The sequence below is a fragment of the Lissotriton helveticus genome, chromosome 9, assembly GCF_964261635.1.
Source record: "Lissotriton helveticus chromosome 9, aLisHel1.1, whole genome shotgun sequence".
NCBI classification, from domain to species: Eukaryota; Metazoa; Chordata; class Amphibia; order Caudata; family Salamandridae; genus Lissotriton; species Lissotriton helveticus.
Window position 1 is genome coordinate 208384749 of NC_136070.1, and position 15467 is coordinate 208400215.

The 15467-nt window shown below is 41.3% G+C and overlaps 1 long non-coding RNA gene across 3 annotated transcripts in view; it reads right to left on the reverse strand.

The window, feature by feature from the left end:
- The window catches only part of LOC144782690 (uncharacterized), a 1081331-nt gene that overhangs the window by 310268 nt on the left and 755596 nt on the right, over positions 1-15467 (reverse strand). Inside the window, exon 5 of one of the 3 annotated variants that reach the window (XR_013601207.1) lies at positions 5445-5578. The exons of the other annotated variants lie outside the window; for them this stretch is intronic. This is a non-coding gene — a long non-coding RNA (uncharacterized LOC144782690). Of the gene's footprint in view, positions 1-5444; positions 5579-15467 lie in introns of those variants that run through there. 3 annotated transcript variants of the gene reach the window in all.

A 15467-nucleotide genomic window follows, 5' to 3' on the forward strand; every position in this document is an offset into this window, starting at 1 on the left:
TAGATAGTTATCTTAGTGATATTCTTTCCCCTTCTTTGTCTCCTGAGGAAAAGGAGATATTAGATGCCCCACTGCGTTTGGAGGAGCTTATTGGGGCTTTGGGGAGCCTCCCCTCAGGGAAAGCAGCTGGGCCAGACCAAATCCCGGTTGAATTTTTTAAAGTGTTTCAAAATGATTTGTTGGTCGACATGTTTGATATTATGCTACATACAAAACGGGGTGGGTTACCTCCAGAGTCCTGGGGCGGTGCGGATATTATTGTCATCGCAAAAAAAGGGAAACCTGCAACACTTCCTGGTTCATACAGACCTATTACTCTGATGAATTCAGACGTTAAAATATATTAAAAAATGTTGGCAAAAAGGCTTACAGGGAGTATTGAACATCGGGTAAGCACATCACAACACGGCTTCATACCTGGGAAGGGCACGACCCAGCATGTTAGAATGGTTGTCACTATGTTCAATGCTGCAGGGGGCCTGGGCGATCCTATCGCGGCACTCTTCCTAGATGCCGAAAAGGCCTTTGATAGGGTTGCCTGGGAATTCCAATGGGCAGTTCTGAGGAGGAGTGGTATTGGTGAAGGTTTTATAACAGCCATACAAGCCCTATATAATGATCCTACCGCAAAGATCAGAGTGAACAGGGGGCACTCAGAGGCAGTTAAAATTTTAAGGGGGACGAGGCAAGGGTGCCCGTCATCCCCACTGCTCTTTGCACTATATCTGGAGCCATTACTACGAAGACTAGAAAGAAATGAAGGGATTCCACCAATGAAACTGAATGGCTACACAGTCAAATCTTTAGCTTACGCTGACGATGTGGCTATACTATCCCCGGACCCAGACACTCCTATCAGGGGGGTGGAAACAGAAGCCCATCTGTTTGGCCAAGTCTCGGGCTATAGTCTAAATAAAAACAAAACGCAAATCGTTATGAACCATTTCACTAGGAGTTTTGACAGCAGGGTGGTTAGTTCAGCAACATATCTGGGGATTTTAATTTCCGCGAGCTTGGATACTGTGGTCGAGATCAATATGGCTCCGTTACTGGCTAAAGTTAAAAAAGATTTGGAGAGGATGAATAATTTGCATCTTTCTTTGGTGGGGTGCACTAATGTTCTAAAAATGATGATTTTACCTAAGTTTCTTTATTTATTTAGATCGATTCCCCTTTTTTTGAGGCCAAATGGTTTAATATGTTGGAAAGCACCTTAAATAGATTTATATGGGCTCATGGAAGAACTCGGAGGGCGTATAGATTTATGTCGCTACCAAGAGAAAGAGGGGGTTGGGGCGCGCCAGATTTTAGGCTGTACTATTTGGCGGCTGCACTGCAATATATGCAGGGATTGATTGGAGGGGGTGGTCTGCTACAGAAAATAACAACTATGTCCACAGAAATATATGCAGTAGTGTTAGGGCAAGAGACAGAAAATTGTTTCTTATATCACGCTGAGTTAGGTTACTTTAGAAGGAAACAATCAAAGACTATTAGTGCTGCCCTTAAAATATGGAATGCCTTTCTGAAGAAGTCGGGCCTGGGTAGATACAATAGGTATATTAAATTATTTAATGATAAATCCTTTCCTCCAGAAATCTTTTCTGACTCAGTAATGGCTGCTTGGGAGGTTAAAGGAATTAGACAGATAGGCGACTTAAGGAATCATGAGGGAATAATACAGTTTGGGGACCTTGTAAGTAAATATAGAGTAGACAGAAGAGATTTTTTTAAGTATCTACAGGTCAGGAGTTTCTTGGGTAACAAACACGGGGGTCTATCAGGGTATAATTGTAATGATTTTATGGAGAATATACTTAGCGGTGGTGAGCCTACGATGAGGTCAGTATATGCGATTTTAGTAAGTGGCAAACCGGACTATATGGTTAAATATAGCAGTAAGTTGATAGAGAAACTAGGGGCTGATCCTGAAGCCTTTAAGGAGTCATTGGATCTGGGCCGCACTATCCTGTGTTCAGCTCCCCTTCAATCCCAGCACTATAAGACCTTATATTCACGCTACCAAACGCCAGCTAGGATTGCTAAATGGGGGGCTCTGAGGGGACCACTTGCCCCAGGTGTAATTCCCCTGATGCAGACATTGTTCACATGTTCGCTACCTGTCCACAACTTCACACTTTAATTAAAGACATAGAGGGTTTCTTGGCTAGGTCATTAGGGATACAGATAATTTTAACCCCCATCTGGATTCTGTTGGGAATTGGACCAGAAGGAAGTAATTTTGCACAGGCCGATTTTTTGTTTTTTGTAATGGCAGTCTACAGATTAACGCTAGCAAGGGCTTGGCTTGACAAGACCCCCCCACTGATACAAATTTGGTTGGCGAATTTAAAAGCTGCATACAATCTGGAGAAACCTATATATGCTAAGAAGGGAAGGGTAGGGAGAGCCCGAGGAGTAAGAATTTGGGAGCCTTTAGCTCGATGGAGGGATGGGATAGGGTAACATGACTATGATTAGGATTCTGTTTAATTTCTGATTTTGGTTTAAAATATGGGGATCTATGAATAATGAAAAGTACAATGGTGTGGTCATAATTTTCTTTTGCTTTTCTTTTTATTTTTTTACTGTAAATTGCTTGTGCTGTAATACTATAAGGCAACTTTTGTTTGTGGTGTAAACAAACTGCTGAATGTATAATGTGTGTGATCAGAAGTATAATAAAAATAGAGTTAAAAAATAAATAAAAAAAACTAGAAATGTGCTGAAAAAAACAAAGATTACAGGGACAGTATAATTAGACTCAGATTACACTCATACACATCCAATGAAATTCAGCAGTTATAGTTACCTGAGCTAACTATAACTTACGCCCCTGCAATGTACTGCTAATGACCTCAGATATTACATCATTCATGACATGGTCAGTTACATCACTCATGACATCACTCATGACATCTCAAATGAGCTGTGAATGGAATGGAACTATAATCACTAGAGCTTTATTTAGGGATAGTGTGTGTATAATAACACCCCTTTTTAGGTCTCGGCTGGCGTGGCTGCACACATGCGCGGCTCGCTCGGTGAGATTTTATGTTTGTAGGAGCTTTCAGTGACCGGCTTTAAGCCCCACCCTCTTTCCCATTGCCTGGCATCACCGTTTATGCTAAACGTTGGCCAGCCATTATTAAAGAATGACGTATAGTTTTCTATTTTTGAGACAGCCCACTTGGCCGGGCTCATCTGATTTCCTTCCATCGCACAAGGTTTCTTATCTTTATGAGGCCATGTGTTTAAACACATGGCCCCATAAAGACAAGAAATCTTTTTGCGATGGACGAAAGTAAAAGCGGACCGTGCTTGGGGAGATTACAATTGGCTGCCCATCTCCTTCCTACTTTAGATTTGAGGTGCAACAAACGGAATTTCGCTTCTGAGATGGATTTTTGCTTCTGATTAGTATCTCTGACTCCATTCCATCATGACTGCTGCTTTTAGTCGCCCCTAATCACATAACTTGCAGGTACTTTCAGTTTTACTGTGAACCAGACCGGCTTCTTTTATCCAAAGTAAGTTACCTGAAGATAAGGTCCTTCCACTTACCTGTAATCTTGAGGATATTCAGAGTAAGTCTTTTTATAATTGTTTTTTCAGGCATCTCCGATTTCCCATCCACTGCTGTTTGGGCGCATGTTCATAACTATTTTCACTTGAACTGTGCATTTCCGAATCGTTAAGTGCACCCATATATATTGTTCTCTTTGAAAATATGGACTTGCCTTTCCAAAAGCTATCGTTTCCATTGAGTGCGCTTTGCCATCATTATTTGCAGGTACCCACAAACATGGGGTTCTCAAAGCATTAGCTCAAGTTTGGGTTGAATCCCCCGTTTGAAGATTGTCTTTTGGCTACTAAAGAATTCATCAGGTCCAAGGATTTACTTTTTCGCAAGTAATGATTTATCATCATACATTACATTTATTCACTCTAAGCCACAATTGTATCTGCCGCCATCCATTTCTAATTTTTTTGACTATAGGTAGTTCCATATTTATTATAATTGGACCTTCTGCCTATGCATCTTCTTTTTGGAGCATTTTTTCTAGTAAATAACCAATAGTCTTATATCGGTTAGGCTTGGTGTATACAGTGCACTAATACAATCTCTGTGGGGGCTATGTTAACGGTGACATTAAAATTCCTGCGATTTGACACGCTTGTTTTATATAATTTTCATTGTGCATGTGGGCTTTATCTACTCTTTTTCACTCACTTCTTGTCACAATCTTTTCGGTATTATGATCTCCAGTTAATTGTTGACACAAAGCATTAAAATCCTTAGTTTTATCCCTTCTATGTTGTTTGGGATGTGTGCCCTGCCTGTTCAGAGCTCCCCCCTCATGAACTGTGGTCATTATGTGCAAACACTGTCCGGAGAGCATTCTGTTGTGTGTTGCACATGTGTGTTCTGAGTGTGCACTGTCTATTCTCGGTGCTCCTTTTTTGCCTCTGAGCTTCATTCAGCATTTGTACTGCAGTCCAAAGCTTCTGATAAGGGTCTGATAATGTCCGTTGTTGTGCTAATCGAGGCATGGCGGGTGGCCGGTTCCTGTATGGTGAGCAGGGGTCTGGACTGCGCTTTGGGTCGCCTTACCCCCTTGTGGCTCTCATCTTTAAAAATAGATAAACGTTGCTCAGTCCTGGTCAGACAACTATAAGGGTTGGCTGTTAAAGAGGAGAGAGCAAAATGCACGGCGTGAAGCTTCGCACAGAGAAGATGTGCTTTTAACAAAAACGTCCTTTTCTGCCCCGCATGTGCCCTGACTCCCCAAGACCCAAGTTTTTTTATATGTATTTTTTGTCTCCCATGAGAGGTGCCTTTTGGAACGCTTGCCGTCCCCCTCCGCTTCCTCAGCTCCTCCCCACTGCTTTCTTTCAGTCATTCACGCTGTATACATATATTCAACCAAAACTTTCACACATTACCTTGCAATTATAGTTCTTTCTTTAACCAGATAAGGTAGTTCTAAACTTTTTTTCTTCTTTTTTCTTTTGTATTGTTTTTATTTTTTGAACAGTTTTGTATTTTTTTGGGTGTTTTTTCAAAAAATGAATAAACGTATGGAATTAATTATCATTCCTAAATTAAAAAAAAATAACAACGATGGTTGCATTGCGCAGCACTAACTGCATCCACCAACTGCTCACCAAAGCATATAAGTTTCCTACACTTCACTCAGTGTTGCTCGAGAAAGGAGAATTCTGGCCTAATGTCAATTGCAGGTGTTCCTGAGGACACTCCAGACGTACTTGCCACAGCAGATGAGGGGTTCAAAGCAGCTCGCCTCATTTCCTCCCGAGCAAGATTGAGAGGATGTGTGGTCTGGAGATGCTTGCACATTGAAGCTGTGCCACAAGAGTATTTTTTTCACTGCCTCTTGACAGGACCCGGTCACAAATTTTGCACGTCACCTTTCTCACATTTACTTTCTTCTCTACAGGTGGAAAAGTGAAGAATTTCCACACAGCAAATTCCAGCCTCCGTGGAGGTGGTGCCACCTGCAAGAATTCATCTTCAGAAGATACTTCCTCCTGCTGCTGATGCTGTCCAGATTCCCTTTTTTTTATATTTTTTGAAAAACACAAAAAAAACAAGCCAAAAGGGTACTTGTAGGTAAATAGATGTCTCTCTAAAGATGCTCCAACAAGAATGAATAAAGTCTTTCAATAGTTACAGTGGGAAATATTATGAATCAATGAAATCTTTTTTTTTTAAGGTCAAATGGGATCCGCACACTCTGCGCTCACGAAGCACGGACCCAACGCGACTTTGCGAAAATATATTTAAAAAGAATACACATTTATTATGAGTACAAATATATTATTTTTATGAATATCTTAGATAATCTCTTGGCCTAATATGTATATTAAAGACACATACATATCATTTTAGAACATACATTTTTTTTGCGGGAGTCATGCACCCAGCACGCCCCAGCACGTATATGATGTCTTGCGGGACCCACAACCATGCAAGCGTTGCGTATCGTAATGTGCATGTGTCGCAAATGCGTGGGAGTAGGAGTCACAGACTGGTCGCATAGCAATTGTGCACATCACGTAATATTAAATGTATATGATGGAACTGAAAAACACGCAGCCTTTGCACACCGCACGTGGATCCTTCACGACTTTTCAAAAAGGCAGCTAGAATCCGCACACTAAACGTGATGTTTACCTTTGGGTGCAAATAATATAAATATATTAAAATATATATATTTTTTTTTATTTTGGCCAATTTTTGGAAAAATATGTAATGTTATTTAATAAATAAAATATTTATAAATAAACAGTTAATAATCTGTAGAAAATCCGTACAAGAAAATCGGTATAACTACAATTAAACTTAAAAATTAGCATTTAAAAAACCTTTAAAATTCACCGAAAAAAACATAGGTGTCAGAGACATCAGTGATGTCACTGACCATGTCATGACTGATGTGACATCATCAGCAGTGCATTGCGGGTGCGCGAGTTATAGTTAGCAGAACTAACTATAATGGAGGAATTTGTATGGTTTTGTATGAGTGAAATGTCCAGCTAACTATAACACCCCTTAAACCTATGTTTTTTTCTATTAATTTCCAAGGATTTTTAAATGCTAATTCCTAACTATAACGTCTCTGAAACCCAAGCTTTTTTTCAGTGAATTTCAAAGCTTTTTTTAAATGCTAATTTCTAACTATAAAGTCTCCTGAAACGTATGTTTTTTTCAGTGAAAAAAAAAATATATATATAAATTCACTGAGAAAACCATAGGTTTCACACATGGTATAGTTAGCTGGACATTTCACTCATACAAACGCATTGAAATTCCCCCGTTATAGTTAGTTCAGCTAACTATAACTCTCGCGCCCGCAATGCACTGCTGATGACGTCACATATTACATCACTCATGACATGGTCAGTGACATCACTCATGACATCCCAAATGACATCACTGATGACATCATCCAGTGAATGTGTGTCTTTCTGAAAAATAAATATTTTTTATATATGTATATCTAAAGGTTGATGGAAGAATAAATGGGTAAATAAATGTCTAAATGGATGTTTTTTGTGTGTAAAATTGATTGGTTAACTGACTTATTAAATGTATCTTAGTGAATACATATATTAGCGAGTAATGTTTAAATATTTAAATATCTGTATCTGTGTCTCACTTTGTGTATAAGTGGCTGCATGGGTTGGTGAGTAGCTACATGAGTGTGTATATTGGTTATTAGTTGTTTTTTGAGTATCAGTATCAGTGTCTGTATGGTTCGGTGGGGGATATTACTTAGAGCACGGATGCATGAATGAGAGACTCACTATTTGTATGTATTTTGAAGACATCATGTGTGCAAGACTGTATGGGTGGATGATTGTGTGTATGGGTGGGTTAGTGAGTATGTGTTTTTATCATTGATTGTTTAAGAGTGTAAATATGTTTCCGTTTCTGTAGAAGTATGTGTAGTGGTGTGTATATAGCAGTATAATCAAGTAAATGTTTTTTTGATAGTTTATTTGCATGTGTGAATTTGTGTGTGAGTAACTATATGGATGAGTATTAGTGTGTAACAGGATGTATAGGTGTATGAGTACATATGATGAGTAAGTACATGCATGAGTGACTATATAGAACTGTTGGTGAATGAGTGGATGTGTATGTAGATGTTGGAATTACCTAATAAGTTGTTGTAATTGGTATTGGTTTCTCCTTTTTTTAAAAATGTTAGTTTCTATTTTTTAATGTGTGTGTCAAAGGTTATTTTATGCTGATAGGAGGTCTGCCACTTTGTCACAAGGATGTTGTCATCAGTGATGTCATTTGAGATTTCATCAGTCATGTCATGAGTGATGTCACTGACCATGTCATGAGTGATGTAATATGTGACGTCATCAGCAGTGCATTGCACGCGCAAGTTATAGTGAGTCCAACTAACTATAACGTGGGAATTTCAATGGTTTTATGCGAGTAAAATTTCCACCTAACTATAACTGGTGTGAAAAATATGGTTTTTTCAGTGAATATATATATATATATTATCTCAAACAACTATATTTTTAGCAAACTATATTAATGACTTTCTATATTTTAAAAATTGATATTACTTACCTTGACATCGATATTTCCATGCCACGCTATTTTAAACCTGATATTATTGTACATAGACATTTACAACTCAATATTTTGTCCGAATACCAAAGAATATATATAATTCCCTAGATTCTGATGTGGATTGTTTTTCATGAACATTCTTAGTTGGCTTACCACTATTTTTGTTTTTCCTCACATTTTGCCCATTTGGTCACACCCTAGTGGGTGCTTCAGTGAATGCATACCCACAAGTCTTTGGCGGTCATAACAATCCTTCATTGTATTGGATTTGAGATGGCTGCCGACGAGGCTGCCTACCCACCATCCAAATTGTGATGTGACCATCACTGTGGGGGTCGCATTACCGATATTTTGTATTGTGGTGGGGATGCAGTCAGCATCCCCACCACAATAATATTGTTCTATTTGTTCTAACAAAAATATGTTTAAACTTTCATTGTAATTTTGATTCAGTAACATCCATTCAACCGCTTCAATCCCCTCGTCATGGGGAATGGAAGTGTATAATGCAGAAATATCCACAGTGCACAACCATATGTCTTCATCAAATGGAATCACGACTTTCTCAATTTTTTTTAAAACAGTCTGTGGAATCCTGAACATATGTTGACCACTGCTGCACCAATGGTTGAAGAAAATGGTCCAAAAACTTCCCTAGTGGTTCGTGCAAAGACCAACACCCAGCCACAATAGGGCGGAATGTGAGAAATGTCAAAGTTTGATCATTAATCCACCTCAAGTCTTTGGCCTTAGCAAGAATTTGTGATAGTACTGATTGAAATATTTATTGGTTGGATCAGTGTCTAGCAAAATGTATGTGTTTATGTCCTGTATATGCTGGTCAACCTTCCGGTTGTAGTAAGTGGTATTTAGAACCACAAGGACTCCATATTTGTCTGCCAGTACAATTTTTATTGCGTCATTTGATGCCAATTTATTCAATGTGATTGTCTCTGATCTAGTTAAGTTGCTCTTCCTAGTAGATGTTTTGTTGGCACGTGCTAAATCTTTCTTAATGAGTGTTTCGAATCAGTCCAATGACTTATGTGTGACCGAAGACAAAAATGTGCTCTTTGGTTTAAATATTTTTTCAGTCCTTTGCTTAGGCTCCTGTGTCTCTGTCTGTCTTGCCATGGTGTGAAAAAAACACCTTAACCTAAGCTTCCTCGTCACTTTAAATAGTGCCACTTTGGTCTCATTTGTGGTAATTCATTTGTTCGATAGGTTGGCACAAAGGACATTCCTTTGTTTAAAGCTACACAATCCTCACGGCTAAGCTCAAAATCAGAAATCTTCATGATTAATTCCTCGTGCTTCTTGTTCCACCCTGCTTTTTTGGACCCTTGTCCCCTACTTGTTTGTTTGGTTTTGCTACTGTAACATCGTCTGGGGGATGATTTGACGTGTGGCCTGACTCTAAAAAAACCTGCTTTGAAATGTTACCACTGTCTGATGCACCCTCTGCACTTGTACTAGGTGCGGCCCCAATCAGTGGACGTGTGGGGAAAGTTTCTTGTTCTGTAGCGATACTTTCCTCAGATGTGGAGGCACCAGGTTTTTTAAATACCCGTCTTTGTGCATAGGCGTCTGCCCACGAGTAAACCTCGTCTAATTTATAATCTATTGTGTTCTGTTTAAATTTGCGTAACTTACACTCGTGGACTTCCTTTGCATGCTCTTCTAATTTTTCATTCATGTCTTTTAAAATTTCATCTAACTCAGCTGATGACATCCCTTTTGATAATTATGATTTCATTTCATGAATCTCTGTCTCAAGTTCTTTAAGGATGTTTGATAATTCCTCTATTATTAAGAGCATAAAATCTAATGAACATTTGTTGAGTATGGCGAACCATCTTAACATAAATGGCTTATTAAAATTGAAAAACATTGGTCTCAATGAAATACGTAAACCTCTCGGGATACGTTTAACCTTCTGGTACTGAATTAATGTTGTGTCATGTAGCCTTTGGTTGATCTCTTTACGTAGTGTATATTGTAACTGTTTTATCAACTGTAAAGTGGATCCAGGTCTAGCCTGAAAATCCCTAGTGTCTTTAATCAAGGAATAAATGCTCTCTGCCTCTTCTGTTGTGCATCCCTTGACGTCAGCCTGATTAGTTCTTAGATGCGAAATCTCATCGAAATCCATTATGTGTGGGTGCTGGTTATCAGTGGGGCTATACCAGAGAATAATCGAGAAAAACTATAGCCTGAAATCCTATTTGTACAAAAAGTCTTCAACAGTAATCAAGTAATCAATTAATGACGGTATGGTCCCTGGTTCCGACTAGCTCCTATCGGATACTAAAATGAACAAGGAAAACAGAAACTGTTCTTAGAGACGCACTTTACACATGTCCCAAACGGTGAAATATTTTTATGGATCTTGGTTTGTAAAGCTTATATCATAACTCAATATTTAAACATAGTGAACATAAACAATATCGCTCATAGGCAAAAACAACAATAAGATATCAAAACTCTTCTTTGATCTTCTTTGTATTTATTTCTTTCGAATTATTCTTATAATTTTCAAATCGTTGAAATCATGCCATACACATCCTCATGATTCCCAATACATTTCGGTTATTAACCTTCATCAGGGGAATACTACAAACAAATAGTATTTTTTTTTGTCACAATTGAATCCTAATTACAATCTAGGGATAGGGGTAGACCCCTGCTCACCACAATTGCGGTGTATGTTGTTAACGTGCTCACCCAGCAGTGAATCCAACAGTGCAACTCAGTCTCATGTGTGTTCTAACATTCTAGTGTGCAACCCATAAAGCCAAATGTGATATTCTACACTCAATGTACCTTAAACCCCTGGGTAAAAAACCATGCTGCACTGACCTATCGTATGACCCGACAACACAAAACCTAACGAATAATAAACAAATAAATTGATAAGTAAACTATAATGACTTCTTGGTTACGTACAGCTGCCTAGTATTTCTAAAAAACATCAGAATACCTGATCTCCTCATGTGCTCGCTGCTCCCAGCTACGTAAAATCCAAGCATCTCCAAACTAAAACCACCCGTCGCGTTGATTCTGTAAAATGAATAGCGTGCCATGTATAACCCACTGATTTGCTAATAGTATCACCTACAATGTCGGAAACACACGTATAAGACCAGACCTCCATACCTCCTTCTCTAACTTCCACGCGTCTTGCTCAGCTTCGAAACCAATGTAATCCGTGCACTTGTTCTTTCGAAGTTCCGCTATTGAGTGTCTGAATACTTAACCGCACTCACTCCTTGCGTGTGACGCACGTCGTAATCAGCAAACTACAAAACAGACTGCTAACATCAATGCTTTCTGCTTTACCCAACACTTTCCTGTTGTGCTTCTTAGACTTGAGGAAATGTGTTTTTAATGACAATCCCTTTTTACTGGACTCCACTGATTTTTGACTTGCCATCTCGTGGCAAAAACTTCCACAGGACCCACTTGGTTGTACCCCCTTGAAATTACGAAAGAAATCCCAGCACCACGATAAAAACTCATTTTTGCAGGCCTGCATTTCTGCCCAGAGACCGTCGCCCACCCAACCCCCATTCTCTGCAGCCCGTCAAAGGGCAACATGGCCCTCACACCGAGTAAATGAACCATTCTTCCTGCTCCTGCTCCCAGCCTGACAAACATCCCTGACACCATGGTCGGGTTGTCTCGACAATGGTCTGATTGCCGCATTCTCATCCAGGACATCGGAGAATGGCTCGTAAAGCCGGGGCTTTTGATCAAGGCGACTGGGCAAAGAGACCTGCGGAAACCAAGCCCCGATCAAAGCAGAACCAACATTTGACTGTGTGCTTTGCCTTGATCAGGTCACTAGTTGCAAACACCACCTGGATCCGGCTAGTCAATAATAAACCCTGCTATGATTAAACAATAGTCTTGCAGCCAAAAGGCTGGAGTATGAAATGTATAAAAGGCTTGTTAGCTACTGATTTAAGTAGCAGCCTCCTCTGTCGTGTCTTTGACTGGCTTTGGACTCTGTCCCATAGCCCGGGCTATTGAAATAAATCTGGGTTCCTCCTGCAGACGAAGGCTCCTGTGTCTCCTTTTACTACGTGTGAAGGGTATGAGCGATTTGAGCGGTTCCCCCGCTGCCGAGACCCTGTAAGTGGGTTATTCCGGTTCTGCAAATGGTGCCCGAATAGGGATTCCACGAGTACGGAAGTCAGGCCCGGTGGATGTGAGGAGGGGCACGGAGAGACTCTGACGGAGGCGCCCTACCCAAGGATTCTCGTTACATTCCGGTAGACCCGACGACTCACCCGGTGTTCCTCCCCACCCGGTCTGGGCCACTTGACCGCCTTCTTGCTGGAGTCCCTTAGCAAATAATTTCTTGAACAAGACACAGCCCTACTTCTGCAGAAGAGAACTACCCCCGTAAGGTAAGAGTGGACTGATCATCCACCAAGTCTGTCTGTTATTGACTTTCGCAAAAGCCAATTTGTTATTGACTTTTGCCAAAGCCAAGCAAGCGAGGTAAAGTTTTTAAAAACTCACTTGTGTCTGTTCTGTATGAAAACTGTATGAATAATTGTCCTTTGCAAAAGACAAGCAAGCGAGGTGAGTTTTAGGAACCCGCTGGCGTCTGATATCTGTTTTTAAGCATGCCGGCCATTAGTAAATTCAAGAGATTATGGTGTTGTATATGCACCCAGGACTCCCAGATGGAAGAGGCCTGCTCGCTTCCTCCAGAAGGAACTCCTGGCCATGCTATGTATATTAAATATGGCCCTGCTGCCATAATGTTTTCCTCGTTGTGGGTGAAATACACCAAGAAAAGTAGCGCGGAGTTACAGTGGCCATTTTTTGGCTCCTTTGATTCCCAAGTCCTTGCAAACTTAGAGGAACAATTAATTAAAAGAAAAACGCGCCCGTCCATGTTTGAGTCTGTTCGATTTTGGAGAAAAGTGGTAGAACAGAGAACTAGGAAACAAAAGGCGCAAGAAAGAAAACAAGAACGAATGTCTATGGCTGACCACGCCAGAGAAAATTTGCAAAATAGAATGACCAAATCGGTAGAAATAGCCGATAGGGAGCATGGGGCCCGGGTACAGAAATGTTATCCAGTCCGTAAGGAAAAAGTAAATGTCCATGTAGAGGGGGGAGAAGAAAGCGATTCTTTGCTTGATACCATGCTAGAAAGCCCTCCTGCATATGCCCCAATGTATCCTGCCCTGATGCCTCACACCCCGCATGTCCCCCTACCATCACCCGGTCCAGCCACCACTGCCCCTCCTACCGTTTCCCCTGTCACACCAGCCCTCCCGAGTGTTCCAATGACTTCGACCACACCCATTAACTCTATCCTCGCCGAGGGAATAACAACAAGTCACCACCAGTCCAACCCTAGCGGCTTTACCCCTACCCGTCCTTCGCCTGCTTCCCCGTGGTCTACAGTCAAACAAGACTTATGTAAATTATTTAATTCCCCCCGATTAGCCTCCTTACGCTCAGCAGTCAGCTTTTCGTCTCTTCAAGAGAAAGACCTACAGAGGCAACAATGTGAATGTTGGATGAATAAAAAAAATATCTATTCCTTTAAAGAGATATGGTCCACCTTTTCACAATGGACAATTATGGAACAAACCACCTGGGCTGAATATATGTGTGTTTTGATAATGCAAAAATTTTAAAATGTGTCTGTTCAGATACCTACCGGATTGATGGACCTTAGGTCACAAGTAAAAAGGGGTGATGTTCAGGGAGAGGGGATGTTTAGTGCTATATCTGTTTTAGTAGCTTACCGTGACATGACTACCTTTTCAAATGCCCCTTTAGAAACAGCTATGCCCATGAGAGAGGCAGCCCCTGTCTTTGTTAATGCACTTACCGATGCCCAAAATAATGGCCGAGGGGCTGTCGAAGCACACTGGCGCAGGCTTTGGGTTCATGTCCCTTGGAAAAGGTCAGAAGTAATGCAATTAAAAGGTCAGTTACCAGATCACCGGAAGAATCCGGCTGCCTTTTACAGAGAGTTAGGCCAGATTATATCCGCAGGTACTCTTGTTCTGGAGGATATAGACTTACTTTTTGGTACGGTTGTACCCACTGAAATTTGGGATAAGATTCGGCATACCGATCATGAAATGGCATTGGGAGGAAAATGGGCCGACCTAGAGGCTATGGAAGAAGCAAGGATAGGAGGGGCTAAACTAGAAGCTGTCATCCTGACTTTGCCAGGTAAAATAATGACGTTTATGAAAACACTTTTACCGGAAACTGTCATTAACTGGGATAAAATTAACACATGTAGACAGGAAAAAGATGAAAATGTGGCTGACTTCTTTACCCGTTTTGAGACTGAATAGAAGGGACATAGTGGTCTGGACCCCCGGTCTCCAGGTTCTGGCCCAGTGTTTGTCGACAAATTTGTCAGCAACTTACTTCCCGAGATATCTGCCAGGCTTAAGAAGGTTGAGAGTACATGGTCTGCCCAAACTATGACCGCTATCTTGGCTATGGCTAAATATCATGAGAAGCGTGGCTCAGTGGTTAGAGGCGGCAGACCCGGAAGCTGAGATCAGCCGTGGACCAGGGTTCGATTCCCCGCCTCGGCGGGTCTCGGGCTCAAAAATTCCACGGACTCAACAATTCTCGCTCCGGTGCCTACTCGACTCACGGGGTCACACTCTGCGACTCTGGGCAATAGCTTGCTTAATCTCCACTACGGCCCCTCGCGGCGGGATGCCTGGCTTTCACCTTGTGAATACCCTGCCGGGGTATCTCACAGGGGAATACCAGGACGGGTTCCCTAAGCAAGCGCCTTGAGACCCCTGGGTGATTTGTGCGCTATATAAATCGAAATACATTTACATTTACATAAGGAGAACGAAGATAAAGATAAGGAAAGTAAGAAGGTTAGGGATCTTAAGACTAAGGCACTTTTACAACAAGCTTATCCTCCCCGAGGTCCCGATTCCCGCGGAAATATTAGACAGCAATCCCAACCCCCTCCAAGGGCTCGCAAGTCCACCCCCTCCAGTCCTCAAGGTACGCGAGCCCTCCAAACCGATCAGTGTGCTTATTGTAAGGGGTACGGCCATTGGATAGATGAGTCTCCTATATTAGCAGAAAACATAAGAACAGGGAGGACTCGGCCTCACGCTCCCAGGGAAGCGAGGCCGACTCGGGATCATGGCCCGTCCCACCCACAGGATAAAGAACATAGGCCCAGGGATGACGCCCCCATCCGGCAACGCCCGACCAACAGGTTTGATGGGAACGAAGCAACATGCACTTATTATAATGATGATCATTATGATGAAATTGATGAAACAGGATCCTACCAAGCATAGGACTGCCAGGAAAGGGGTAT